The 27488-nt window shown below is 46.7% G+C and overlaps 1 protein-coding gene and 1 long non-coding RNA gene across 2 annotated transcripts in view; both read right to left on the minus strand.

Annotated features, from left to right (window-relative positions):
- Positions 1-27488, minus strand: part of STX18 (syntaxin 18) — an 82017-nt gene that overhangs the window by 24524 nt on the left and 30005 nt on the right. The window lies entirely within an intron of this gene.
- Positions 12020-14146, minus strand: LOC138997714 (uncharacterized). The gene is made up of 3 exons (XR_011469008.1): positions 14073-14146; positions 12712-12777; positions 12020-12350 (listed from the first exon to the last, which is right to left on the minus strand). It is a non-coding gene; the product is annotated as an uncharacterized lncRNA (long non-coding RNA).

Raw genomic sequence — 27488 nt, forward strand, 5'->3', positions numbered from 1 at the left:
ACTCCTGACTTATGAGTTGAATCGAGAAGTAGCAAAGCTATCAGAGGGTGGCCCCTGGATACTGTAAACAAACAGATGAAGAGGAACACACTGGCTCTGTGCGAATCATTCTCCTCGCCTGTCAGTGAGGGGCAGGCAGGTGAGCATTGGGTACAATCGCTGACAAGGTGAGCGCTGATGAGCTGCAGAGAGAGGCTCTGTTCCCCGGCCAAGCACCTTCCCTGGGGAAGGTTCCACAGCGGGAGCTGCGCCCTGGCCACACGCCACACTGTATTGTCTATCGGACAGGACAGATGTGGATGAAGACGGAATCCTTCATTTCCAACAAACACCGTGATTTACAGCAAGAACCGAGCTGTAGCTAAAAGAGAAGGGAAGGCAGTACTAGCTCCTGTCTCCTCCACCCGTCACTGCCAGTGGTTACTTCATCCAGTTCTGACAACCTGTGGAAACAGGTCTTTCCTCAGTGGGAAGGAACCAAAGGCCCGAGAGGCGGAATCAGCGAGAGCAGGAGTGGGACCCTCCTGACACTGAGCTCCACGGGCTCCCAACACCACTGGTGACAGACACGCTGCTTCATTTGACACTGAAGTCACTTCAGTGCCTGCTGTGTACTATTATTCAACTGGTTTGAAAACCTCCCACTTAACATCTAATGATGTTAAGTAATTACAATGAATTTTTATTCAGGTATGATAACAGTAGTATGTAATATGACTGTTTTTAATATTGTTGTTTTAAAAATCCTTATCCTTTAAGGATATGTGCTGAAAATTTACAAATAAAATGACATCCCTGGGGTTGCTTCAGAATAATAGGTGTGGGGGGGGGGGGAGCGGATGAAACAGGGTCAGCTGAAGGTGGGCGCCGGTGCATGGGTCCCTAGCCACTCCGTCCCCTGCAGGGCATTTAACATTTTCCTGAGTAGAATATTATTTTGAAAAATCTCCCACTTAAGCACTTTCTTCTCTTAACATTTTCAGTCATTTTGAAGTGCAGATTTTCTGCTGCCAAAACAGCAGTAACCCACACCTGAACCAACACCTAAATCCACTGCCATCTCAGCTGCTTTATTTCTAAGCTCCACTGAGCAGTCTCACTGCCACGTTGGCAAATCGGCACCATCTTCTTTGAGAGTCTGCTAGGAACCAGGCAGCTTCCGAGAGCTCTTCGTGCACCAGCTCATCCAATCCTTCCAGCAGCCCCATCATCACACGCGTTTACAGGTGAGAGAGTGCGTCGGAGCAAGGGTGAGTCATCTGTTCAGGGACGCAGGGGGGGCGGGGGGGGAGCCCGGACGGAACCCAGGCACCCGAGTGTCAGGCACAAATGGAAACACAGGTTCCTGATAGGTCACGACCAGTTTTTGGCAGAGGCTCACAGGGGACGACCGGGGACTGGGAACAGCAGTGAGTGAGCACATCAGCTGCTTTTCTCCTCTCACATCAGGATCAACAGTGCACTGCCCTCGGGATGTCCCGGGCCGTGGCTGTCACAGAGCACCAGCCACGTGTGCGCCAGGCATGAACTGCTCGGCATTCACTCTGTCAGTTACTCCCCATAACACCCGGATGAATCCACATCACCCCATCCCCTTCTAAGGAGCACGGAAACTGAGGCCCATGCAAGGTCACGAGGCCAGTGACGGTGAAGTGGGGTGGATGGCAGGCCTACACCTCAAGGGCTAAGTTACTTATTCCATATCATACCGCCACGACTAAGAAAACTACGCATGTTCAGCTTAAGTCTGAGGTCTTTCTTCAGGGAAGTATGAGCAGGTTTTCAGGTGAGACGTCTGTGTGCATGGGCTTAAAATGTGTCTGAGTGGGCAGAGGAAGACTGCGGGAGGCTCTCGTGTCCCCACACACGTGCTCGTGTCAAAGTCCTCCTGTGGCTGTGAGATGTGCCTGCCAGAGGGAACGTGTCCCCAGCGGAGGCCACTGCTCCGAGGCGGCTGCTGGCCCCTGTGGGGTGCTACTCAGGAGGCTTGGAACTGATGGCCACAGGGATGTTGAGAGTCTGAGCAAGGAGACGGGTGGTCGGAGAGACTGGCCAATGTGACCAGTGCTCCCTGCGTGTCAATCAGCAAACACCGCCCTCAGGGCTGCAAGGCGCCACGAAGGCAACTTCCAGGAGGGGTGCTGCTCCCCCACCTGAGCTCATCTCCACGTGTCTCAGGACGGGGCGTGGGCAGAGCAGGCCGGGGCGAAAGGTGGTGTGTGGGGCTGGCGTGGAGCAGGGCAGACGGGGCGTTGGCAGGAACACGAGGAGCTGGCTGGGTCCTCTGGCTCTCATCTCGTTGGGCCGCCTTCTGCTGTCCTCAGGCTTCACGTGGGAGGATGTCAGCTGATGGCTGCTCCCGGCCTCTCCCAACCCGCTCCCTCTTCTCGGAGGGCGGAGGCGAAAGCTCTCTGGCTTATGACTTGGAGAAGGTGGGTGTGCTCGGCGGCCAGCGGCAGAGGGGGCTCTTCAGGTCCACGCTCCACCCACATCTGGCCCCAAATCGAACTTGGCTTTTTGTGTTCCGACTCCTGTATTTCTCTTTCAGGTGGTTCCAAAGTTGGGCTGGGAAGAAAGCGGCGTGTTTATAGCTCTTCTAACTCTCAGGCTTTGCCAACTGAAATTCTGAGCAAGTTGCTTAATATCCTTGGGCTCCACTACAAAGGGAGAGCTGTAAAAACCATTTCTTACAAACAGCAGTAGCACAAGTTAAAAGGCAACTTTTATTGAGTGCATACTATGCGCGGGCACCGAGCTAAATGCTCTGCATCCCTGACCTCATTCACTTCCTGAAACGATCGAAGGAGACAGAGTCCGCTATGACGCACATTACAGATGGGAAGGCACCGAGGTAACGGTTCGTATAAATGGCTCAAAACAAGCAGGAGACACGTCTACCCAGGAAGATGCCCCCCCCCTCCCCCCAGCCCCAAGCCCAGCAGTTCTCCGAGGGCTGCTTTGCCGGGAGTGTGGCCAGCACCCTCTGAGGTCAGAGGTCCCCGCGCTGAAGGAAAGGCCGCTACAGCTGCGGGACAGCACAGAGTGACAGCCACGCTCAGGGTCCGCCCGCCCTGCCTCTTCCGGAAGCTGCTGCTAACCCACCGGTTTGTCTGAACTCCAGCTATTCAGCGGACCCGCCCTCTCCTTCTCTGACGATACTGACAATAAACGGAGTTCACTCTTAAGTGGCTGTATTTTACTAAGGCCAAGTCCCCAAATCAGCAAGACACGGCAACTCTCCACGCGATCCACCCACCATAAAAGCAAGTAGATTATGAAACAGTAGCCGTGCGGTCCCACAGTCGATGCACTTGAGGGAAAAGCCTCGCATTCCCTGTCCTTACACATCAAGGCTTTCGAGGAGAGGCCAAACAAAACAGAACAGCCCAACCTGCGCTGACGGGACTCACCCAGGGCTGCTGACCGGGAGGGTCTCCACGAGCACGCTGTTGAGTGGGGGAAAGCATGGCTGCCCGAGGCCATGGACATAAATACAGGAAATTCGTACCCACGTGGTTTACACGCACAGAGAGGAACCTAAGGCTGCTCAGCAAAACACGGATGGTTTCTGGGCGGCAAGATTTGGAGACTTTGCTTTATTCTTAATACCTCTTTGTACTTCAAGAATTTTCTATGACTCGTGTGTTCCATCTTTGCCATCAGACAGAAAACTGTCTCAAACAAAAAGGTAAGTCTTCCAAGGACTTCCCCAAGTTACATGGACCCACAGGATCGAGTCCAATTCCTTAAGCCCCAGGCTCCACGTCGGTCTCCCTTCGGACTTCCCCAGACTCAGAGCCTCCCCCTCCCATTCCCAGTCCTCTGACCCCTGTTGGCCAGGCTGCTCGGCGACAGCCTCCAGAAGGTCTCCTCTGCCTCTTCCAGGCCAGGGCACGGACCCCCTGCACGTCACCGCCTGGTTCTGAAATGTGACATAAGCTGCTCACAGCATAGCCTGAAGCGGTTCCTCAATAATGATTTAACCTCTGAACTGAACTGCTCTTCATGCGCTTCCTAGCAGGGAAGGAGTTAATAGTAGGGAAGTGACTCCCTTAACCACTAGATGGCAGCACTAGCATTACAGCTGCAGCGATAACGGGAACTCAAACATATCACTGTTTTTCCCCAAGGGCTTTTAAAGTCCTCTGGTTCTTTGTTCCTATCTAGACTCAAGGGACTGTGAAAGGTTAACTGCTATGCCAGGCCAGAGCCGAAAAGACACTGTTTAGAATACATACACGTGTGCACTTGGAGAGCCGCAGAGGGCTGGCACCTGGGGGAGGGAGCACGCTCCATCTGTCCCCGGCGGGTGCGGCCCGGCTTTATGTCACCCACAGAACAGTCCTGCTAGTGGCTCCTTCGTGGGTGTTTTGTAAATTAACGAAAGGAAGATAAACTGTAAAACCAAATCCCTGGTACAAAGCGGTCGGGCTCTTCCCAAAGGACATGGGCATTTCAGCTGCAGAGCTCACAGCAGTCACCAGTGTCTCTCGTGGGTCTCAGCAGCGGTCTGGCTGCCAGCGCCCACCCCCAGGAGGAGAGGCGCTCTGTCCGCTGGCACTCGCTACTCTCCCAACAAAGACCTGATTGATTATGAAACACTAAGTACCGATTTGCATAATTTGCCTCTGCAAGAAACAGCCATTGTTCAAGATTAAAGAGACTCCAGTAGGTCCCTCTGGCATATTGTAAAAAGTTCCCTGTAACAACATCATTATTTTTTTCATTCCATCAGCGGACACAGCTTGCTGTTCAGTTGAGTAAGCAGCCAGAACCACCACTGCTGCAGAAATGTTTGCCAACTACTGATAAGCTGAAATGACTTTTCACAAGGATCATGTTCCCCAGTTTAATTGGGAGGCCCCCTAACTAAATTCTGAATCCACCCCCTTCGGTCATCATTGAAAAATGCATCAAGACCAATTCCAGCTAGAAGTCCAGAACCAGAGGACCTCTTGGGGCGTGGCGACCTGCTGAAGTCACAGCGGGGTGTCGGAGTCCTGTCCCTGTTAGAGAAGCTCCCAGCGGCTAGTCACCCACAAAAGAGGCTGGCACAGCCCCAGACATTCCACCGGTGCTGGGCTAACAGCAGCCAGCCTGCCCGGGGGTCACACAGGCGAACTGCTCCTGCCCTGCTCGCCTTCACTCCAGCCCTGGTTCTGTGCTCAGTGCTCCCCCGTTCCCCCTGCACGATGCCACCCTTCAATGGTGCGGGCACTGGAGGGTGACAGTCCTCGTGCAAGCTCCACCCCTGTCCTCCCTGGGCTCCCAGGACCCCACTCCCTCCAGGTCCTCTTCTCAAACCCTGACAACTTTCCTTCACCTTCACTCAACTCCCCCCCTCCCCCCGCTTCCCCAGCCTCGAGATTTACGTTCAGCCCTCACACATTCCTGCTAAACAACTCCCTCCCCTCCACAGCTCTGCCTGCTGTCTGCAGAAAACGCCCACCCCGCCCTGCCTCACCCCATGGTCCAGGTGAGTGGGTCCCCCATCCCCTGCAGGTCCCACTGGGGCTCAAAAGCAACCAGTCCAGAGGTGCTCATGATCCGACCACTCCCTCTCCATCCCTCTTGGCTTCCTAGCAGCCCCTCCGGTCCTGTCCCCCAAGCGAGGAAGAGCGCTCTCTGTTCCCCACATTAGAAAATCTCCTGTTTCAGACCCATCTTTCCCTCCTCTCACCCCCCAAGTTTAAGTGGTCGGCTGGGCCTGTCCACTCACCTTGCTAAACATCCGCCAAAGGAGCTGGCACCGACCACTCCTCACCCCACCTCCCACACGCCAGGGCAGAGCCGCCTTTCTGCCTCTGCACCAGGGCACCTGCCCTTCCCTGCCCGGAAGGTCTTTCTCCTCGGACAAACCTCTACTCCAATGTGTTTAGCCCAAGAAGGTTTTAAACCTGACCTTCTGGGGTCACTTCCCTCTTTCTCTGCAGAGCTTTCCTGAAGCACGCTGTGCCTACTGGCTGAGTGTATGCGTGTCATATACGTTGTATGTGTATGTGTGTACACAGTGTTACATGTGTTAGCTGAACATATGTTCTATCCCATCAGGCTGGAAACTTCATTAGAAAAAGGACAGGCGACCTGGATCTAAGAAACATCACTAACTAGTAGCTGAATAACCTGTTCTGAGTGCCTGCTGAGAACATGTCAGCGCTCCCGGACTGCAGCTTCCGGAGCTGAGCCTGGGCTTGGAGGAGAGAGACAGGGAAACGTGCACAGGAGGCAGCTCTTCTAGCCCCGCTTTCTTCTGCGCCAGCTCCAGAGCCCTGCCCTGCAGGGACGGCGGACAGAGGGGACAGGGCTAACTCCAGCAGGGATGGACTCGGAGGCCTAATTTCTCACATGAGCAACCAGCCTTCTAACAACCGGAAAAGGTTGCCCTTCCTACTATTAAGCCCCATCCCTCTAAGAAATTCAGAAAATGGAGAAAAGTAGAATCTTACGTCTTTCGTGTTGAAGACACAATGAAAGAGCTCACGTCTTACTTTTAAAAGCCGAACTGTGCCCTACGGTGCTAATGACCCGTGATCAGGCTGCTTCCGTTTTAAACAGGTCTAGGCCCTTCCGCCTCAAACAGCAAGTCTGTCATGTTCTCAGCCCGTCCTCCTCACTGCTGGCCCCTTGCTGTACATCTCACTGCGGCCACGCTCACACCTGACTCCAATCAAACGCTGTATCCCTGTGCTCCCAGCTCCGGGCACTGCGTCTCCTGCGCACATTTCCAGGCGCAGCCACACCTGGCTCCGGCACCTTGCTACCTGCTGCGCCCACAGGGAGGGCCCGCCTCCCCCACGTAGGCCGTCCACTCACACAGCAGAGAGTTCTGTTCCTCTGCGCGGAGACCAGCTGCTGTCCCCGACCTGAATCTCCTCTCCTCTCCACCCAAACACCCTCAGTCCCCTCACGAGTCCTTCACTCTCCTCTGAAGACAGCCATTCTGGGCCTGGAACATCTAACACAGCCCGAGAAGGGACTCTGTCCTGGGCTCCAGGAGGAGGTGCAGAGGCAAGCAGGACTGTGGCCTCCCTGGTTCTGGCCTCGGCCTCCGGGAATGTCACCTACGAGCACACCCACTGGATGTCACTGAGTCAAGGTGACTTAACATCAACTCAACTTATTTCTTCAGCTGCTGCTGGTAAACTGTGTGCTCAGTAGTTCACTTCCCCCTGGTTTCTTGTCACTGCCACTCTGGTCCTCTGCCACTGAAGACCCCTGACACTGATGGCAACCTGGGCATGTGCCCCGACCGCCACCGTTCGGTGCCTGGGGCAAAGCCCACCCAACGGAGCACACGGCCAGGGCATAACACTTATTGGGCACTTACTCTGTGCCAGGCACTATTCTAGGAGCTTTACATACATCTAATTGAACCCTCACAACAGCCTTATGAGGTGGGTACTATTCTTATCCCCCTATGAGAGAGAAGGAAGCTGAGGCCCAGAGAGAAGCAAAACACGCTGCCCACGGTTGCGTGTCAGTTCCAGGAGCTCAGAGCCGCTGCTCTGGGCCTCATCCCTCACCTGTGCTGCCGAGGTTGGATAAGAGGGCCTTTCCACTCAGAAACCCCAGGATAACTGGCTCTGCTCCAGCGACTTAACAGTTCCTGTGACCACACCACACTCACTGGTTCCTGTCCCCTCCTCTGATGCTGCCCCAAATTCCCAGCATGAGTAAGATCCATGTGCCTGGGATCCTCACCGATTAAGGTTTTCTGACTTACGACAACTCAGGTGTAGAACCTTAGTAAGTCTGGTCATAAAGAATGAGAAATGCTTATAACTGTTCACACGTCAATAAGGTGTAGGTGAACTAGACAATAAAAAACAAGTGACAACAGCAGCTAACTTGTACGTACAAATGCTGTGAGGTACACATGCAACAAAAGTGAGAGCAGCATTCACACAGCATGTACTACACGCCAGGAAGAGCAAGAGGCCTTTGTGCGATGGCTCCGTGTCGCGTCCTCACGACCCTGTGAGGCAGGCACGGTCCCAGTCTCCTCACAGGCGGGGAGGCTCAGTCACGGGCGCGGTCGCACTAGGAAGGGAGAGCTGAACGGGAACGGTCCATTCCAGAGCCTACACGCCTCTCCTTTCCTTGCTCTCACGATTCTTCAAAATGTGGACAAGAGGAGGGAGAGGGAAAAACAGTCCATTTATATTTGAGTCCCTCAAATTAAAATCTCAACTATATCCTCAAAATAATTTATGTCTCATATAAAACAGCGTGTAAGATGCAAATCTGCGCTTCATTTTCTAGGAGGGGTTATATTTCTAACCTCTTGAGTGGCCTTCCAGAAAGAATCATGACCATCTGAAGTTCAGGTGACCTTTTTGGGGGGCCAGAGGCCTTTGAAACTCTGACAAAAGCTACGTACCTGAGCTCTTTCCTCAAGAAAATGAATTTCCCACAGATACAGAAACTTCCCGCCTACCACTATGGACTGGAGGCTCTGGACTGTCCGGGGCCCAGGGTAGGAACCTCTGATCACAAATGTGATGCAATAAGCAAGCACACAAACGCAGAGGGCGGCCCTTTCTGTAAACGTCACGCGTGGGAGGAAGCGCTGCGGCCCAGCATGGGAGAGAGCTGCTGGCCATCCGTCCGTGGAGTCTGTCTGCACAGTGACACTAGCCAGTCCCACCACGGCTGGATGGAGGGGGCACAGGTGTGGGGGAAAGACCAGTGCACGGTGACAACCACACCTGCCTTGCGTCATGCAGAGCCACCCTTACCCTCGTCAACATGTAGTGCTTGCTGTGTGCCAGGCACTGCATCAAGCCCATTGGATAGATGAACTCGTTTATTCTCCTAACAAACGAGAAAACAGTTCAGGCAACTGAGGCACAGAGCCCCTAAGTGGCTTGCCCCTTAGGGTCACACAGTTAGCAGGTTGAAAAGCCACGGTCGGTGCCCCAAAACAGACCCCAGAGCCTGTGCTCTTAACTCTCCACTCCGTGCCTCCAAGCCTGGGCTCGCGAGCCGAAACCTGAGCTGGGAACCAAACCCAAGAGGAGTCATCACGCAGCCTCCTACAACTTCCCACACACCAAACGCATTAAAACAAAGCCATCCGTTCCATTCATCAGCTTCTCCAAGAGCACGTGTGAAATGTCGTCTAAATTCTCCCAATCCGAGGCAGTAAATACTAAGCAAACAGACACCCCTACACTCCACCACCGAACATGTCATCTCCCAGGAATGTGTTCGCCCTCATTGTGCTGAAGAGTTAAAAGGCTTTGAACACTTGTATGTCCAGAAAGAACTAGATCATGCTCATTTTGGATTGCCAAAGCCCGGCAAGCTTCCTAGCTCAACAAATGTCTGTGAATGAGTGGTACGTTTTATCAAGAATCTATCATAAAATAAACATTAAGGAACAGCTATACCTGAAACCAGTGATGATGATGTATTAAAGGTTTTTTAAAGTGTAGAATTTTCTCATGCCATTTTTACAAATGTTTTTGTATATACGAAAGACACACGCTCTCTATAACAAGCAGCCAACAAGCTATGACCCACAGTTAATACTTAGCATCAACCTCTCCTCTCATAGATGAACAGCTTAGCAACAGAGTATAAAGTTTGTGGCAACAAACAAGTTCTACCCAAAGGTAGTCATACACACACACACACACACACACACACACACACACATACAGTGGGGCCTTGACTTACGAGTTTAATTCGTTCCAAGACCGAGCTCGTTAAGGAGCTCATTAAGGAGCTCGTTAACTCAAATTACTCTATCAACTCAATGCAAAAAATCTGCTGAGAGACAGCTGGTATCTCAAAAAGCTCGTTAGTCGGGACACTTGTAAGTCAAGGCCCCACTGTGTGTGTGTGTGTGTGTGTGTGTGTGTGTGTGTGTATGAAACATCAATGATGACAGAATCACTAATCGGCTGCCTCCTGCACACCCCCCACTGGGGATCGAGCCTGCAACCCAGGCATGTGCCCTTGACTGGAATCAAACACAGGACCCTTTGGTCTACAGGCCAACACTCCATCCACTGAGTCAAACCAGCTAGGACGGCATTTTTAAAAAATGATCATTTCATTTGAAGTATAAGATCATCTATAAGGAGAAAATGTTTGTGAAAAAGGCCAGGACCAGCACTTACACCTACAGAAGTGAGAAAACCACAAACAAAACTGCCATAGCACAACTTCTCACAACCTCATTCTCCTAGGATCCTAGCACTGGGTAGAAACTGAGCTTGAAACAACAGAAAACCTCACTATTGCAAACTAAAGACAAGAGCTGGTCAACTAGACTGGTTCCCTCAATTTACCCCCCGCAGCACATGCAGTTCCTGTCCACTAGGTGGTGCTCTCCACCACATGGTTCCTGGGGGAACAGTACAGTACATCAAAATGACAACAGCCTGGTTTTAAGATGATTTGTCTCCTGAGGATATACATTTGGTTTAAGTTTCCACTGCAAAGTTAAAGTTCTTAAGATAGGTCATGCAGATCAATTGCTCCTGTAATCTGAAACTCAAAAGAGCAAGTAATATCTAAACAAGGGGAGGGGGAAGCCCTGAGCTCATAAGGGTCTCTAAAAGCCAGGAGACAGTCAGCCTGGCTACCTCTAATCTCATCATCAAAACTGTTACCTTGTCCAGTTTCTGCTTCACATCAGCAAAGAGAAGAGTGAAATGAACTGCGGGTGGTACAAAGGGAGAACATGCATTCAACTTCCATACTTCTTGATAGATGCCAATAATTTACACTCAACAGAAAACACTACGTGATAACATTTGAACCCTCGAAGTTTAAGTGCTTTGCTCTACTAAAACATACTTTTTCTCTGTTAGTAAAAGCAAAAGCCAAGGAACCGACGTGTGTTTTACCATGAAGCTCTGAGAAAGCGCTGGGTAACGAGATACAGAGCCGTGCCTCCAAAGCCATCTTTCTGAGTGAATGGGAATAGAATGCAGAGCATGCCGGCCTCGACCAATTGGACAACTGCTCAAATTCCAAGCAAAACCCAGGGCCTTGTTTCATCATTCCTCGTCTTCCCAAACTCAGATTCCTTTCCCTCATTATGGTGTTCTTTGGAGTAAATAGGCATGAAACTTAAAGTACTTCCGTACACATGCCAAAAAAAAAAAGGCAGAAAATATTATTCCAAGAAATAAATCACAAAAAATTCTAACAGCTTCTCTGCTTGAAAAAAAAAAAGAAAAGAAAATGTAGTTGTTTCTGAAATTTAAAGAAACTGTAGCAAACTACTAGCTGCTAAGTTTTATAAAATGGAAACAGACTAGTCTGATGAAAATTGATTTTTAGTTAAGTGTTCAAAATAGCATAAAATAAGTAGTCCCTAATTATAACACTTGCCAGAGAAAAATCTGTGTGTAAAATAACCAGAAAAATAATAGTTAGATCCTGAGCTGTATATTACAGATCTTCACTCTGCGAATCAAAGTTATCTTTTCCTCCTACTTTTAAGATATACTGTTTTACTAAGAAACAAAAAAAATGTTTAACTCCTATATTTAAATTTTATATTCAGAACTCATTCTTAAAGCCTTAAAAGGTAAACCAGCATATACAATTTAAATCCCTTTAACAGTTTTTCAGATCATTAGGTAAAGCCTTTAAAACATGACACACACAAAAATTTCCATTCTTATCACAGCAACAAATTTCAGGTTAACATCACATATCAATTTGTAAGCCATAAAAGTGTCACCAAAATGTAACACTGTCCCCCAAACACACACACACTTTTAAGGGACAATGTAGCAGCATCACTGAGGGAAGGAGATTCAAACCTGACCATGCTCAAGAGCTCCTTAGAAGCGCTGTAGCACTAGTCAGTCAGTATCTGATCCAACGCTGGCATGACTGCTACTTCAAAAGTGCTTGATATGTAACAACTGGCAAATACCTTCCCACATTTAATGCCAACATGCGATTGTGAGGTTAATGTTATAACAATGAGATTTAAACCACATTTTAATTAAGGTTTTTAAATTTTATTTGTACTTTCTATATTGTGGTGTATTTCAGTAATTAAACCAACTAAAACATTTTTCCTCTTTACAAAATTAATTATTTCTTCATATGCTAAAATGGAATGCTTATTTTATAAAAAAAAAAATAGTTTAAATTTTCCTGGCAACTAAGTAAGTATTTTGTTTTTCAAATGGAATCTATAAACATATATGTACTGTCTGTGCCCATCACTGGAAAGGGGCATGTTGGGGACTTCTAGGACAATCACGAAGGTTCTTTTAGGAAAGCAAACACCCACGCTGAAAATTCACATGGAACCCTTATTTTCAAGTACAGCCCAAGTCTTTGTTTCAGATCCACATAAATCACCACTCTTCTCTCTGGAAATGAGTTTTGGAGAAAACATTATTAAATGTTACATCTGACTTTAATAGAGTCTCCCAATTTGCTTTTGCATGTTTATTATCAAAGTCTAATCACGACTTTCCCAAACTTATTTATACTTTCACACAAACTTCCAAAGTTTTCCAAACTTAAATAAAAACCCACAAAAACTGTGGGAAATGTTTCGCTTGAGAGATAAAAGTAAATTGGTCCAAATGTACATTTGCAATAATCAGTGTTTACTTTCAGCTTACAGCACTTTCAATATCTGCACTCAACTTAATTTTCTTGTCTCTTAGAAAGAAGGAGGGAAAGTAGTTTTATTCCCCCCACTTTGCTCTCAAAATATAAACTCACTTAATGCAGAGCACTCGCAGCAGGCGTGTCTTCAACTGCAAGCAAGCCGTCTCCCCAGCGCTCGGGCTGCGGACGAAATGATTTCCTTCAAGACCGGGGTCGGAAGAGCTTATGAATCTAATTTCACATTTCCTAATAAAATGAAGGTGTTTGACTATAAAGACACAATTAAATTTTAGTAAATGAAAATAACAAAAGACTGATATGACAAAACTAAAGTGGGAAGGAGGATGAGTATGAACTCATTTAGTTAAAAATTTGGTTTTTTTTTCCTTTAAGTGTCTCTACAATAGACTTTGCACTACATTTATTAAAATATGACAAACTTTTAATGTGGGAACAATTTACCAGTTAGCATTATCTCCTGAAAGAGGAAGTATACTGTGGGTAAGTAAAACCCTAGAAACTATTTATGCTGGCCTTGCTCAAAGCTGCTGAGAAAATGGCTCTGTGTGCACTTTAAAAATAATCATGAAAAACCAGTTTAAAGGGTGACTGTGACACAGCTAATCCACAAGCCAAGGGAGGCCATTTCACTCCTGAGACAGAAATTTGTCTCTCAGAGGGGACCTAAGCCATCTATACAGTAATTCATGTTAAAGTTCATAAAACTATAAAGAAATACTCTAACAGAATGGACATATTTTAAAGTTTGTATGACTGGCAACAGAAAAAATTTTTTATCCTTTAAAAAAATGTCTCCTGACAAGAGATTCTAGTTTTGAAGTATGTCACACCCCAGTTCCCCAGCCACGAATCCCAGTTCATTTTTTAAAATGAGGTCTATTTCCTGTAATTTTCGATATTTTAGAGTACAATTATTTTACATTTTTATGATGCCTTTGGGGTATCATTACAAATATTTTTATGTGTTTAAACTTAGGAAAGTAAAATTAAGTAATAGCTTCTCTTAAAGGGAGCTGTCAGCTCTCTCCTGAAGAAAAATCTTTGTTTTAAAGCAATCTAGAGATTTATATCCCTAGTAACCATAGAAATTAATCTTAAGCTTTAGGGGGAAAAATTGCATAAAATGCCCTTTATTTAATTAAAATCAGAGCTCTGCCCTTAGAAATAAGGACCCTCCTTTGAAGAGAAAGAACTTTCCACAGAGTAGGATTGTTTTGACTCAAGGTGGCACTCTTTGTGATAAATTAATCAAACACGTTTAACTGACTCGAATTTTTCTGCACAGAAAGTTAAATACTTTGTGGAAAGGTTTTGCTCAAGGAATCCATCCACTGAAAACTCTGAGTAAGAAAAGAAAGTGAAACACCCCGGATCCAAACAGTGCTTGTAGACTGAGTGAGCAGAAAAGGGAAGAGTGAAGAAAAGACTTTAATAACAGCGAGGAGAGTGCTCACAGCGGAAGTCACTTTGTTTTCATTAGGAAACTAAAAATACCATTCGCCGGCCTTAACACGAAGATCCATCAACACGTCGTAACTCAGAGCATGCTGGCCATGACCCTCGCTTTCTGTTTCACATGCACTAAAACAGAGACGGTCCGAATTCTGCTTATCACCCATGACTCAGAAGTTCATTTCAGAGAGAAGGCGGGGGTGGTGTGTGTTTGTGGGGGGGGCACGCTGGGGGAACGGCAAGGCCCTCTGCACCACTCCCTCCCGGGACAGAAGGAATGCGTGTGTCTGAAGGGTGGTAAAGACAAACTCTTCAAATGTTTTTAAAAAGTCAAAGTTTCAAAGCTTGTAAAATTCAGGTTTTGATGAAATTTGTGTACTACCAAATTTGATTAACTTTTATAGCTTCAAGTTCTTCTCTACAGTGAATAATTTTAAAAGCTAAGCCACATTCTGTTTCCATTATATTAAAAAAAACAAAAACCCAGACATTTCTGGAAAAAAAAAAGAAAAAAAAGAGAGATAAACACAAAAAAGCTTAGTGTAGTACCAGGAAGCAAAGATACTGACGATCACGTAAAAAACAAACACTTTGTTTGTAAGGCGCTCAGTGCATTGTAAGCACCGAGCCAATCCAACAGCAGTGTTTCTGCTCAGACGCCCAGTCTTTAGAGAGGCCAGGAAGAGGCGTTTCTCCCCGGGGCTTAGGTGCTGCGAGGAGCCTACACATTTCCCATGCTCTTCGGTGAGCAACCCCACTTTCTGGAAAAGACGGCATTTCCTCCCCACACCGCCGTGGCTGATTTTACAGTCCTACAACGGAAGCAGTTCCTAAGCATTTAAGAGAATCAAGACATCTTGGCCTATGGAATGAGCTGCAAAGTGGGAGAGAAAACGCTGAGGTATCATAAATGAGAATGGGTGGCTTCCCCTGTGCCTGACCCCAGTGGGTCTAAAACGATTCCTCTATGGAAAAAAAATACCAAAAACAGACAAACAAACAAAAAAAGCAGGAACCAAGAATTTAGACTCAGATATTAGAAAATGACACATCTTGCCTTTCACTCCAGGCTGCATGCTTCTCTAGCAATTAGTCCCCGCAGTAAACACCACGTGTGTCAATGAATCACTTTCCACTTTTAATTCAAATTAAAGTAATAAACGAGGACAGAAATCTAGAAATATATTCGAAAGCATCAATAGAAAATGTTTATAATAGCTTAAAAATAATTTCAAAGGATAATGCTGTTTTGAAACTTTACAATATGATGTGTGGTAAAAGCAACATCAACGTTCTTTTAACAGTATCGCTGGAATCCCTGCGCTTGCCCTCTGCTGACCTGACACGTGCCAGAACCTCCGAAAGATACAAGCACCCATATTCACGGAAAACACAAGAACTTCACGCGCTGTGTGTATGCCTTTCCCTCCTCTCCCCCTCGTGCAAGAATAACCAACAAGGTACATGCAGACTCTTCTTGTGCCTCCTGAGCCCCGCCTCCCAGGGCCATCTCCTGTGGGATTTCATCTAACAAGCAAAGCCTTACACGGGGTCAGACACCCAGGCCTGCAAAGCTGTCGAGGGCTCTGTAACATACGCAAGCGCACGGAGGAGGTAATGCAAATGCTGTGAGGTCAAAGGTAATGCTGAGCACAGCAGTGAGGAAGCCTGTACTGACCACCTATGTGTACACGGTACACAATGGCCCACAGTGTGCCCTTGGTCAAGTCCCTTCCTCAGGCTCCAATTTCCTTGCTTGGAAAATGAAGGGACTGCATTCTCTGGTCCCTACGGTCTATTTGAGCCCCAGAAATTCCACGACTTCTTGCATTTGACTGAAAACTGAACTGTATATTTTATTTTTTAAATTGAATTTATTGGGGTGACATTGGTTCTCAAAACCATACAGTTTCAAGTGTACAACTCAATAAAACATCGCCTGCACACTGCACCGTGGCCCACTGCCCCAAGCGAAGCCTCTGTCCATCCCCATTCCCCCACCCTCCCCTTTTCCCTCTGGCCATCAACCACACCATTGTCTATGTCTATGGATTATACATGTATGTTCTTTGGTTAATCCCTTCACCTTCTTTCATCCAGTTCCCCCAACCTCCCTCCCCGCTGACAGCTGTCAGTCTGTCCCATGTATGCATGCCTCTGTTTCCATTTTGTTCATTAGCTTATTTTGCTCATTAGCTTCCACATGTAAGTGAGATCATACAGGACTTGTCTTTCTCTGACGGGCTTATTTCACTGAGCACAGTGCTCTCCAGGCCCATCCGTGCTGTCACAAAGGGTAAGAGTTCCTTCTTTTTTACAGCCGGGTAGTGTTCCAGGGTGTAGATGTCCCACAGCTTTGTATCCACTCATCTGTGATGGGCACTTGAGCTGTTTCCAGATCTTGGCTATTGTACATACGCTGCAATGAGCATAGGGGTGCATACATTCTTTCGAATTAGTATTTCAGGTTTCTTAGGATATATTCCTAGAAGTGGGATCACTGGGTCAAAAGGCAGTTCCATTTTTAATTTTGTGAGGAAACTCCATACTGTTTTCCACAGTTGCTGCACCATTCTGCATGCCCATGAGTAATATATTTTAAAGGGATTTTTCATATCCAAGTTTTATGTGTAACTGTGCTTAAGTTACAAGGGAAAAATTTAGCATTTATTTCTGATTACCTACTACATGACAAAGCATGTTCCATATTTTCACATATCTCATTTAATCTTCATAACAATCCTCTGATATGATCACCTTTCCCGTTTTATAGGTAAGAAAGCTGAGGCTTAGATCTGCTAGGGTTGATAAAATTGGATCTGTCCCACGAACTCTCCACACTCTCCCACACATCGTGGGATCTGCCTGATGCAGAATGCCAACAATGCACTGACTCGCCGCGGAGGAATGACCAGTGCAGTGCTGCGCGTGTGTAAAATGCTGTGCAGGGTACACACAGGCAGGAGGCATGTCCCGCTCTCCCCGGGCCCTACCTTCCAGGGCCAAACCATAAGGCTATACGCCCTTGACTGCAAAAGGCCATTAAAAACCTACATGTGCCATGAAATCGGCGGACGGAAAAGGTCTGACGGACCGGAAAACACGGAGGGAGTGACGTGGGCCCTTGGCAACGGCAGCAGAGGGAAGACTGGTCTCGGGTGGGGCCAGGTGCATTTACTTCTGTCTCTAGGTGATTCTAATGGACGAGCAGAGCTGAGAACCACTGTGCGGGCACAGGAAAGCGGACTGTGGAGTCGGACTGCCTGGATCCAATGGAGCTCTGACAGCCACCAGCTGCATGGCCATTCCCGAATGACTTAACCTACCTGTGCCTCAGTTTCTTCATTTGTAAAGTGGGAAGATGGCAGTGCATACCTCCTATGGTGTAAGAGGATGAAATGAGCCGTCTTCTGCGAAGGGCTCAGCAAAGGGCCTGCGTACAAGTACTGGCGAAGGCTGGGGGCCCTGGCGCCCAGGGAAGCGGTCCCTGCAGCTGGTGGTGCCAAATGTCCCCACAGAGGGTGGCAGCTTCCTCCTCCTCCTCTTTCATATGCAAGTCGTGTGTTTAATGCCAAAAAAATAAATGCTAACTTTACGCCAAAGCAGGACCAGCTCCAGCTCTCCCCACCCCTGCGTCTACATTTTTAAACAGGAAGAAAAACACGATAAAATTCACGTTCAGGTAAAGTAATCTGTGGAGTGAACTGTAACCAGGTTTTTTAAAGGCGGTTCTCACGGGTCCTGGTGTGGAGACATGGAACAAGGTAAACGGTCTGAGAGCTGGAAATAAACGACAGGCACAGTGATGCCACCGAGAGCACCCACCGGGCTCTGCGCATGTGCACGCCCAACACGGGGGCGGGAGATGGGCGCCCGTGATGGGCGCATGGGAGTCTTCATCCTATTGTCGAATTCACTTCCTCAGATAAGTGGAACTCCATCAGGATCTGTCACATGCACTTTCCAAGACAAGATTTCCCTCCCTTCTTCCCATGTACTCTTTACATTCTCAAGAGAAAGGTCCTCAATTTAAGAATGAAGAAACGGAGCCCGAGGGACTGCCCAGGGCCACCGTTAAGTGAGATGAACATGACTCCTTAAGAAGCAACCCCAGGGGAGAGGCCTGGGGAAAAGCAGAGGCCTGGGCAGCAAAACAGTGTCCACAAACTGTGGAGGACCCTCCCACGCTGACACCTCTACCCCGCCCCGCCCCGCCCTCAGAACAGCCCCCTGGGCCCTGTGGTCGCAATTCCTGTGTTCGCTGCTGTGAGCTCGAGACCACCGCTGTCTTCTTGGGCCTCGGCCCCACGCCCCATGGCTGGTCCCTGCTGCCCACTGTGCTAACCAGCCAATCCGCCAGCAATCCCACGGACTCCATCTCTGCAATGGCGCCTGAAACCCGCCCCTTCTGCTCAGCCCTCAGCCGTGAGGGCGGATTCCTCATGGCTGTCCCTGCTTGGCAGGTTCTCCCCTTTCCAGCCCCACGTCCACCCTCGTGCGCCTCCCACCCGCTGGCCCCAGCCTGCATGCCAGGGAGGAGCTGAGGCGGGGATATGTGTGCTGTTCACAGTCAGGAGCTGTGCCTGCCATTCGCAGCCTCACACATCAGGATGCTGCTGCCCTGCCCGACTGTGGGGACAAAGCCCGGCGCTTCGCCCGCACCCCTCCCCATGCGGACTAACTGCCGTGCGTTGTTATTCTGTGACTAACACCAAACACATCAGCAGAAACTACACATCTGTTCACCCCTGCAACAGGCATGGTTTTAGACTGTCCTACAGATGTTAACTCAGTTCTCGGTAACAACTTTACGAGGCAGCTTTATTATCTGTATTTTGTACACGAGGACGCTGAGGCACAGAAGGTTAAATACTGAGCGCAACACCACTCAGCTACCAGGCAGCACACCTGGATGAAAACCCAGTTCATCTGGCTCCAGCCACTGCTCTTCTCTGCTGTCTACACTGCCTGTCCTGCTAGACCTCCAAGATCTGCCAATGAAAAGCCTGGTCCCACCACGCTGAGATACAGCTATGATGGCCACAGTGAAATCTGATGGTGCCTGCTGAGGTAAACTAAGATCAGCTTTATCTTCTAACACACAAGCATGTAAGGAGACATGCTGTATGTGCAGATAGTGTACTGCAAGCATGTCAAACTCGCGGCCCATGGGCCGCATGCCTCGTTTATTTGGCCCGTGTTAGCCTTTGAGTCTGACATGCTTGGTGTACTGAGGTGCTCACACCCGAAGGTACTGGGTGTGTCCGAAAGGGGTATGATTGCTGATTACTGCAGCAAACCCAGGTGCTTTTCTACTTAACAGAGAAGTCACATGAACTTTAATACAGTATTAACGAAGATCATCAAATGTAATTCTTGCTCCACAGAACCTGAGTGCCTACTGTTGGTCACCACAAATTTACAGCTCGTTTAGATAAGCCTTTCTTAACTTTGGAAGATCTTTTTCTTCTTTTCAGGATAATTTTTCTCTGGAGGGAACCAATCCCAGTAAAAGAAGCAAATATATTTGAAGTGACTCTTCTACTTGTTTGCAAAATATAATAAGCCCAATTGTGATAATAAACCCCAATAACAATATTACTGCCAATATGTCAAGAAGGTCTCCCTACTAGACTTGCTGGTCTCTGAGCCACTTAATCTCATCATTTTTGAGCCTCCAATCCTCAGCACAGTGACTGGCACAGAGTCCCATGAGTCCAAAAATATTTACTGAATTACTAAGTAAAAGAAGGTACCCGTGTTTGGACTACTTACACCATTGGTCCAATGCAAAACCAAAGACTTCATAATCCTCCCAATGAAAACAGCTCTGTGCTACTTGTTCACCGGAACTTAACACCATTCATTGTTAGGACAAAACCATCAGCTAATATAATACAGGCAGTCAGGACTTCTAGGAGTATAATGAGAACGATTTGTTTATATCCATAGGGTATAAACTAATAATCCAAAGTACTAAGCAACTAGCAAAGCAGTGTAAGTGTTAAGAAAAAATTCTAGCTTTCACAGGTAAAAGAGAAAGAGGAAACAGATGTGGTCAATGCGAGAAGTGAACACTGGGCAGACTGCGGATGTCCTTCTCCGAAGGCCTTTAACGACACAGACATCGCCTGGTCCACAGGGCCTAGGGTTACTGCTGCGTGAAGACGGGAGGCTCGCCGAACCAGCCTTCCACTAGCCTTGGTCAGAGCATTTGAAGAAAATACACAACTAGGCCAAACAGGCAAAGGAAGCAAAGAGGTGGCACTTCTCAGCAGAGGGATAATGATTTGAGGCTACCGTGAATTTACATAAAACAAGCCTTTCAGAAATGTATCCTGGTGCCTAACAAACTCTCCTTGAAAGATCTTTTCTTTTAAATTAGAAACAGTAGCTTTATTAACGCACAACCCATTTCAAATTTGAAACACAACTCTAAGCCATACCTTGTGGAATGGAAAGCCGTAATTGTAATGTGGAACGAGACCAACTGAAATCAATATAAGAAATTTGAAGTAAGCAAATACTTTTTTTTCCTAGGGGGTAGTATAAAACGTATGAAATTACAGTAGTAAGAAGTTATTAATTTGAAATTAGAAAGTGGAATTGAGGACTTCAAAATACTCATAGATTTTCCAAAGAATTCTGAAAGCAAAGAAGACCGTCCCTGCTCTGGAAAAGCTGCCCTTCCAGCAAAGCGGCGCTTCCTCTGCGCGGCTGCTGGGCCTCGCTGCGCAGCAACCCAGCCCCGCATGATTACAGCTGTATTCTCGGGTTCAGGGGTAGCACACCGACCGGCTTCTACACAGGCATCCCGTATTTAATAGTTAACCGATTTAATGATTAAACCCGAACCAGGTGGGAACAGGACCTGTGTCGAGCTGCCTCTGTGACAGAACACTGGCGAGCAGGTCTGGGAAAATGTCAGAATCACTGGGCGAAGAATCATGGCTGCAGACATTCCCTTCAGGTCACAGCTAACTTGTGGGCCTCATTTGCTAAAGGAAAGAATAAAGGGACGTTCGTTCAACAGGGGGAAAGGCTTTTCAAGTTTACTTTTCTTTGAGCAGTGACTTCAGTTCCTCTGGATCTCGTCCCACTGCCCGCCTTCCGGCCCGGTCCCTGTCCCCCATGGCTAGGAGCCAAGCCGCGGGGGTGGAGCTGGGGCGGCGCAAGCGGCAGACTATATCCTTGCCTCAGTGGGATTTTAAAGTGGTTTTTCCATCACTTGGCATTACCAAAAAAATGGCCTCTTCAATTACATTTACAAATTTTTACAACCTTATTTTCTGCTTAGAGTGGAGAGTTTGTGAAATTGCACAATATAAAAAAGAAAATAAATTCAACCCATAATATCCTCACCTAGAAATAAACTCTTTTACTACTTTGACGTATTGTCCATTTTATGTATATATATATCCTTTATATAACTGAGACCATATTAGATGTACATTCTATTTTCTGCTTATTTTAATTAACATCATAACAAGCATTTCCCCATGTAATTAAAATTCTTCTGAAAATTATTTTAATGTCTACGTAACATTTCATTGTTGAAACTTACCATAATTTGACTATTTCTGTACTGTTAGACACCTAGGTTGTTTCTTCTCATTTTTCATGTGAATAAAGTATGCTGTAATGAACATCTTTTTGCGAAACCATACCAGAGTATTTTTATATACTAAGCCTTTATCTGATTTTGTCATTCCTTAGATGCAGTCTTAACAGAGGAATCACAAGGTAACAAGTTACACACATTTCAAAATCTTAACACAGATGTCCACACACTGTCCCACACAGGACAGGGCCATTGTCCCGGCGCAGGTGCAGGCAGGGCAGCTGTCGCTGACAGTGCTGCCTGGACCCTCCCTTCGGTTGCCTGCTCAGGCTGCTGCATTTTAAAACAGCCACCAACACAGTTATCCTAATACCATTCAATCCAATTCCTCCTGCCTCAAGTTAGTGAGCATTTTCATGGCAAAATACAGGCCAAAGAAGAAGAGAGCAGTTTCCTCGTCTGGAAAATGAGGAGAGTCAGGCGAAAGGGCCTCTGGAACTTTCGAGTCTAAAGTTTTATGGTTCTTATCTGTCACCGCGCAGACACACACCCACCGTGCGTGCTGGTTCACAAGGCACTGACAGTAGGATAAAATGGAACCAACTCACTTAAAGCCGATCAGCTGTTGCTCAATCTGGTTTCTCTTGGAGCAAATCATGAACAATAACTCTGCAAATTGGAAATACTTAAATACAATTGCCATACTGTTTGTAAAAAGAAAGATAACATTCACTTCTGGTACTTAAACACATAACCTAGTTTTTGATTCTCAATTCAGGCTCCATAAAACTAGATGCCGCAGCTGGAAATTCTGATTCAAAATTATGACTTCACAGAAAGCCAGACGCTGTATCCAAGATAAGGTTTCCTGGAGAAGCGTAGCATTTTAAGAGGCCATCGAAAATCTGTATTAAATTTTCTGCAGGAACCTCCAGGATACTACTGAGCATTAAGAATCTACACACTAACAGGAAGATAAGGCTTCCAATCTGCTTTATATTTCTTAACAGCAATAGAGCACGTTTATTTGATGCGTGCACACAGACCTCGATCACCCTAGAGGTGAAACGTGCTGAAAAGTAGCCGCCAGATTCCTCAAAACCACTGGACAAAAAAGAAACAAGTGACAACACTTTTTTTTAATCTTTGAAGATTAAATCAGTATAAAAGGGACCAAAAATATTTTAAACATTATTTCAGTGGAGAATTCAAGCATAACCTTGTTACTTGAAAAACAGTAAGTTACCTAAAACAATGTAATTGGCAAAACAGAGAAAAAGCATTTAGGGAAAGCTACTGAGTCAGACGGTTTACTTGTAAAATAAAATAACATTTTTATTCTTGAAAATAAAAAATTAACTTCATAGCCTACAATACTATTCAGGAATTTAAAAATTATCTTTTTCATATATTTTCAAAGGAAATTGAAAAGGTTAATAGATTTGGAGCCAAACTTTACACGAAAAGTTTTTCCTTGGATTCAATACCAGTGAAATATATTTACTGAGTCTAACTGAATGCCTTGAACCGAGGAAACTAATTGGGAAAGAAACAGTACGCAGCCCTTGCCGCGTGGTGCTTGCAGCCCTGGTCTGTCCCCACGATGCGGGTGGGGAACGCCATCTCTAGACCCTCGACTCCCATGTCCGCTCCTCCGGAGCAGGTCAGCTGAGACTCTGTGACCCGCCCGGTCCACTTTCTTCCCCACGTGCCCTCCACGGGCACCCTCTCCCACATCACACCGAGCAGACGTAGCTCTCACCAAACTAGCACTGGCCGAGGGGCACTGGCCTGGCCACACGCCCTCTTCACGCAGGGACACCGAGGAAGTGGTGACTCTCACGACTGGACAACAAACCCTGTCACAGGGCTGGGAAGGGGGTCCCAACTGTTCCAACAAAACCCAAGGGGACCTACCCGAGCTGTCGTCTGACAGGTCATTAGGAAAACGTTCTGATGACAATTTGGCATGTAACTCCGAGAAGTTCAAAGAACTGGGTGGAGTGGCCGTGTTGTCACAAAACATCCATTCTTGTCCACTCATTTATATAAACAAGGTTTCTTATAACATAAGAAATAAAAACTAAGAAGGTAGCTGATATTGAACCCTGTCATGTTCTAGAAAAAAGTAATAGCCATCCACGTGCACATGATCTAGTTAGAAAACACACCCATCCATTGCCTTAAGGGGCTTTTCTAATAAAAGATGTATTTTTTTGTTCTCATCCACGTATACTAATGATAATTGCAAAGGTAGTTCAACACAGAACAACTCAACATGATATCAGAGGACAATTACAGCCCTTTGGTCATCACCAGAAATTTTTTAAAAATTAAATTTCGATTCTCATACCCATTTTTGTTGCATAGAAGTATGATAGAACCATCAATACAGGATTTTCAAGCATAAACGGAGAGAGGATACTATTATGTGGGGGAGCGAAATAGAAATCAAGTTCAAGGAGAAAAATTTTTTCAGGGATATTTTTCCCAACAAATGATGGTTATCAAACAGTATTAAAGATTCCATGGGATACATTTTAAAAAGTGATTAAAAGTTTCACTTTAAAATGTCAAGTTTTATAGTATACTGGAAAGTATATCCTTTGCAACTATTTAAATTTATGATGAAAAATTACAGCTGTCAGCTTGAAATATATATGTGAGCAATTACCCAGTGTTTTTCAAAATTCTTTTAGAGAGTAAATGAACAAAAATACTTAAAGGGCACTGGCTCATGGTCTGGTGGGGCAAAATCACTGAACATACATAATTACAAATAATTAAAGTTCTGTGAAGCAAAAACAGGGACACTACATGAGCATAAAATAGAAGTGCCCAGCCTAGTCTGGGGGGAGGGGCAGAAAGGGTTTCTGTTACTCCAGGTAAACCTCAAGAGGATAAGGACTGTGTCTGTCTTGTTCACTCTCACATTCCCAGGGTGTAGAATGAATGACTAAAATCAGCTAGGAAATAAAAATAAGGAGTTGGGTGGCAAAGGTGTTTCAGACAGAGGGAACAGTATGTGCAAAGGCTACGAGGAAGAAGAGAACTCAAAATGTTCAAGGAATCAAGCTGGACCATGCCATGCTTAACAATCTATAGTAGAGATTTTTTTTTCTCAAGAGGTAACTGGAAAAAAACATTTTAATCAGAGAAGTGACCTAATCAGGTTTCCTTTTATATATTTATTATCTCTCAGGGAAAAAAAAATCTGCTGCTAATCAGTAAGAAGCAGGAACTCATTCATTCATCCATCAAATGTGAACTGAGTATCTGTTTTGTGCCAGATACTGTATTAGGCTCTGAAGCTACAGGAATAAACAGACAACCAAGCCCTCAGAGATCTTGCAAACCATCAAGAAGTATTTATTTTAAGAGAGTTAAAGCACAAGCTAAATTAGGGACTGAGAGAAAATACTTGAAAATCATACATCTGACAAAGGACTTGTATCCCACATATAAAGAACTCTCCAACTTAACACTAAGGAAACAACTCGATTTTAAACTGGGCAGAGGACCTGCACAGACACCTCATTAAGGAAGGAGAGTATGCAGGCATATGAAAGATATTACACCATTAGCCAACAGGGATGCAAATTAACAATGAAACATCACCCCACACCCATTAAAAGAGCTAACACAAAACAGTGAAAATACCAGGGGCTTCGTAGCCTCACCAGCATTGCTGGTGAGAGTACAAAATGGGACAACTATTCTGGGAAATAAATTAGCAGTTTATTAAAAAAAAACACAACAGTCTTGCCTGGCAGGTGTGGCTCAGTGGTTGAGTGTTGACCCATGAACCAGGAGGTCATGGTTCGACTTCCAGTCAGGGCACATGCCAGGGTTGTGGGCTCAATCCCCAGTGGGGAGTGTGCAGGAGGCAGCCAATCAATGATTCTCTCTCATCATTGATGTTTCTCCCTCTCTCTCCCTCTCTCTCTGAAATCAATAAAAGCATATTTAAAAAAAGTAACAGCCTTACCCTATATAATAAAAGCCTAATATGCAAATTGTCCCCTCGGGCGGTTGTTCGTCCCCTCGCTATGATGTGCGCTGACCACCAGGGGGTGGCATGGAACATGGCAGATGTCAGATGGCAACCAGCAACAGTGTTGGGTGGGGAATGGGGGCCGCCATCCGGCTCCCAGGCACTTAGGGAGCTGGGTAGGGGGCCCGGCCCTGACCTATCTCCTCGCAGATGGTGACCAGCAGCCGGAAGGCTCTGATTGCCCAATCGGGGCCAGTCCCAGGCTATGACGGGGAACTGGAGGTGGGTGGCAGCAACCAACCTCTCACAGAGCCCAGGCGGAGGGCTGCGACCTCTCACTGGCTACCTGGGTGCGGGGGTGATGGGGACAGAGGTGCGGTGCGAATGTGGGGTGTCCACCGAGCTTGCTCTCACTCCCCCTGCTACCTTCCCCGCTCAGGTGCCGGGAGCCTGCGAGGAGCCCGCCGCACACCCACATGGCCTCTTTTGGGTGAGCCAGGCGACAGCTGCACTCACTGCATCTCCGCATGGGGACTTGGGGCCCAGAGCTCAACTGGGACCTGCCCTTCCACTCCAGACATTCGTGCTTCGATCACCGGCCAGGCCTAGGGATCGCACCTGTGCACGAATTTTGTGCACTGGGCCTCTGGTTAAAATATAATTTAGGTAGCATATCCTTTACCCATTTAAAGTGTGCTTTTCGGTAGTTTCTAGTATATTCACAAGTTGTACAACCATCACCCCAATCAACTTTAGAACATTTCTGTAACCCCCCAATCCCCACACCCATTAGCTGTCACTCCCCATTTCCCCCAGCCTTCCAGCCCAGGACAACCAATCCACTTCCTGTCTCTGTGGATTTGCTTATTCTGTACATTTCATATAAATGGCGTCAGACAATATGCGGCCCTTGGTATCTGGCTTCTTTCACTTTGCATGTTTGCAGGGCCCTTCCAGGTTGTAATATCAGCACTTCATTCCTTTTTATTGCCAGATAACCTCAATGCATCAACGTGCCGCGTTGTAGTACCCATCACCAGCTGATGGGCATTTGGATGATTTTCACTTTTTGGTCATTATGAATAATGCTGCCGTGAACACTTGTGCACAAGTACTTTTTTAATAACATTAAACATACAGTTACCATAGGTCCCAGCAATCCCACGCCTGAGTACTGGCCCTAGAGAAATGAAAATTTAAACTCACACAAAGTCCTGTGCACAAATGTTTATAGCAACTCTATTCATAGCTGCCCCAAACTGGAAATAACTCAAATGTTATTTCCAGTAATGGATGACCGCAGCCCGTCCACAAACTAGACTCAGCGATGAAGAAGGAAGGTGCTACTGACACACATCGTGACAGGCTCAAGGCATCGTGCTGACTGAAAGAAGTCAGTTTCGGGGACTTCATACTATATGATTCCACTGACATAACATTCTTGGAAAAACAAAACTATAGCAAGGAAGACAGGTTGTGTGGGGAGGGAGGAGGCGCTGGTGTGGCTACGAAGGGGTGGCATGAGGGAGAGCCTGGGCGTATTACAACTTCTGTATCCTGACTGTGAAACGGTTACAATAAAACGGCAACATCCGCAGGACTGTAGGGCAGGAAGGTCCATTTTGCTGTAGGTTAATTATGAAATAAAATTAAAGTTAAGAAAAAAGACGCTACCTGTAAAGAGGCACATTCCTGTCCTGGCGCCCGTGCTCCGCCTGAAAGTAAACCTTCCTTTTTTTAAAAAATTGTTTTATTGCTTAAAGTATTACAAAGAGTATTATATATGTCTCCTTTTTTTTTTCTCCCCTTGACCTTCCCTGGCCTCCCCTACCCCGCAGTGTCTTGTGTCCATTGGTTATGCTT

The sequence above is a fragment of the Myotis yumanensis genome, unplaced genomic scaffold (genome assembly GCF_028538775.1).
Source record: "Myotis yumanensis isolate MYYU_CA2020_CCGP unplaced genomic scaffold, mMyoYum1.0.hap1 SCAF_1, whole genome shotgun sequence".
NCBI lineage: Eukaryota > Metazoa > Chordata > Mammalia > Chiroptera > Vespertilionidae > Myotis > Myotis yumanensis.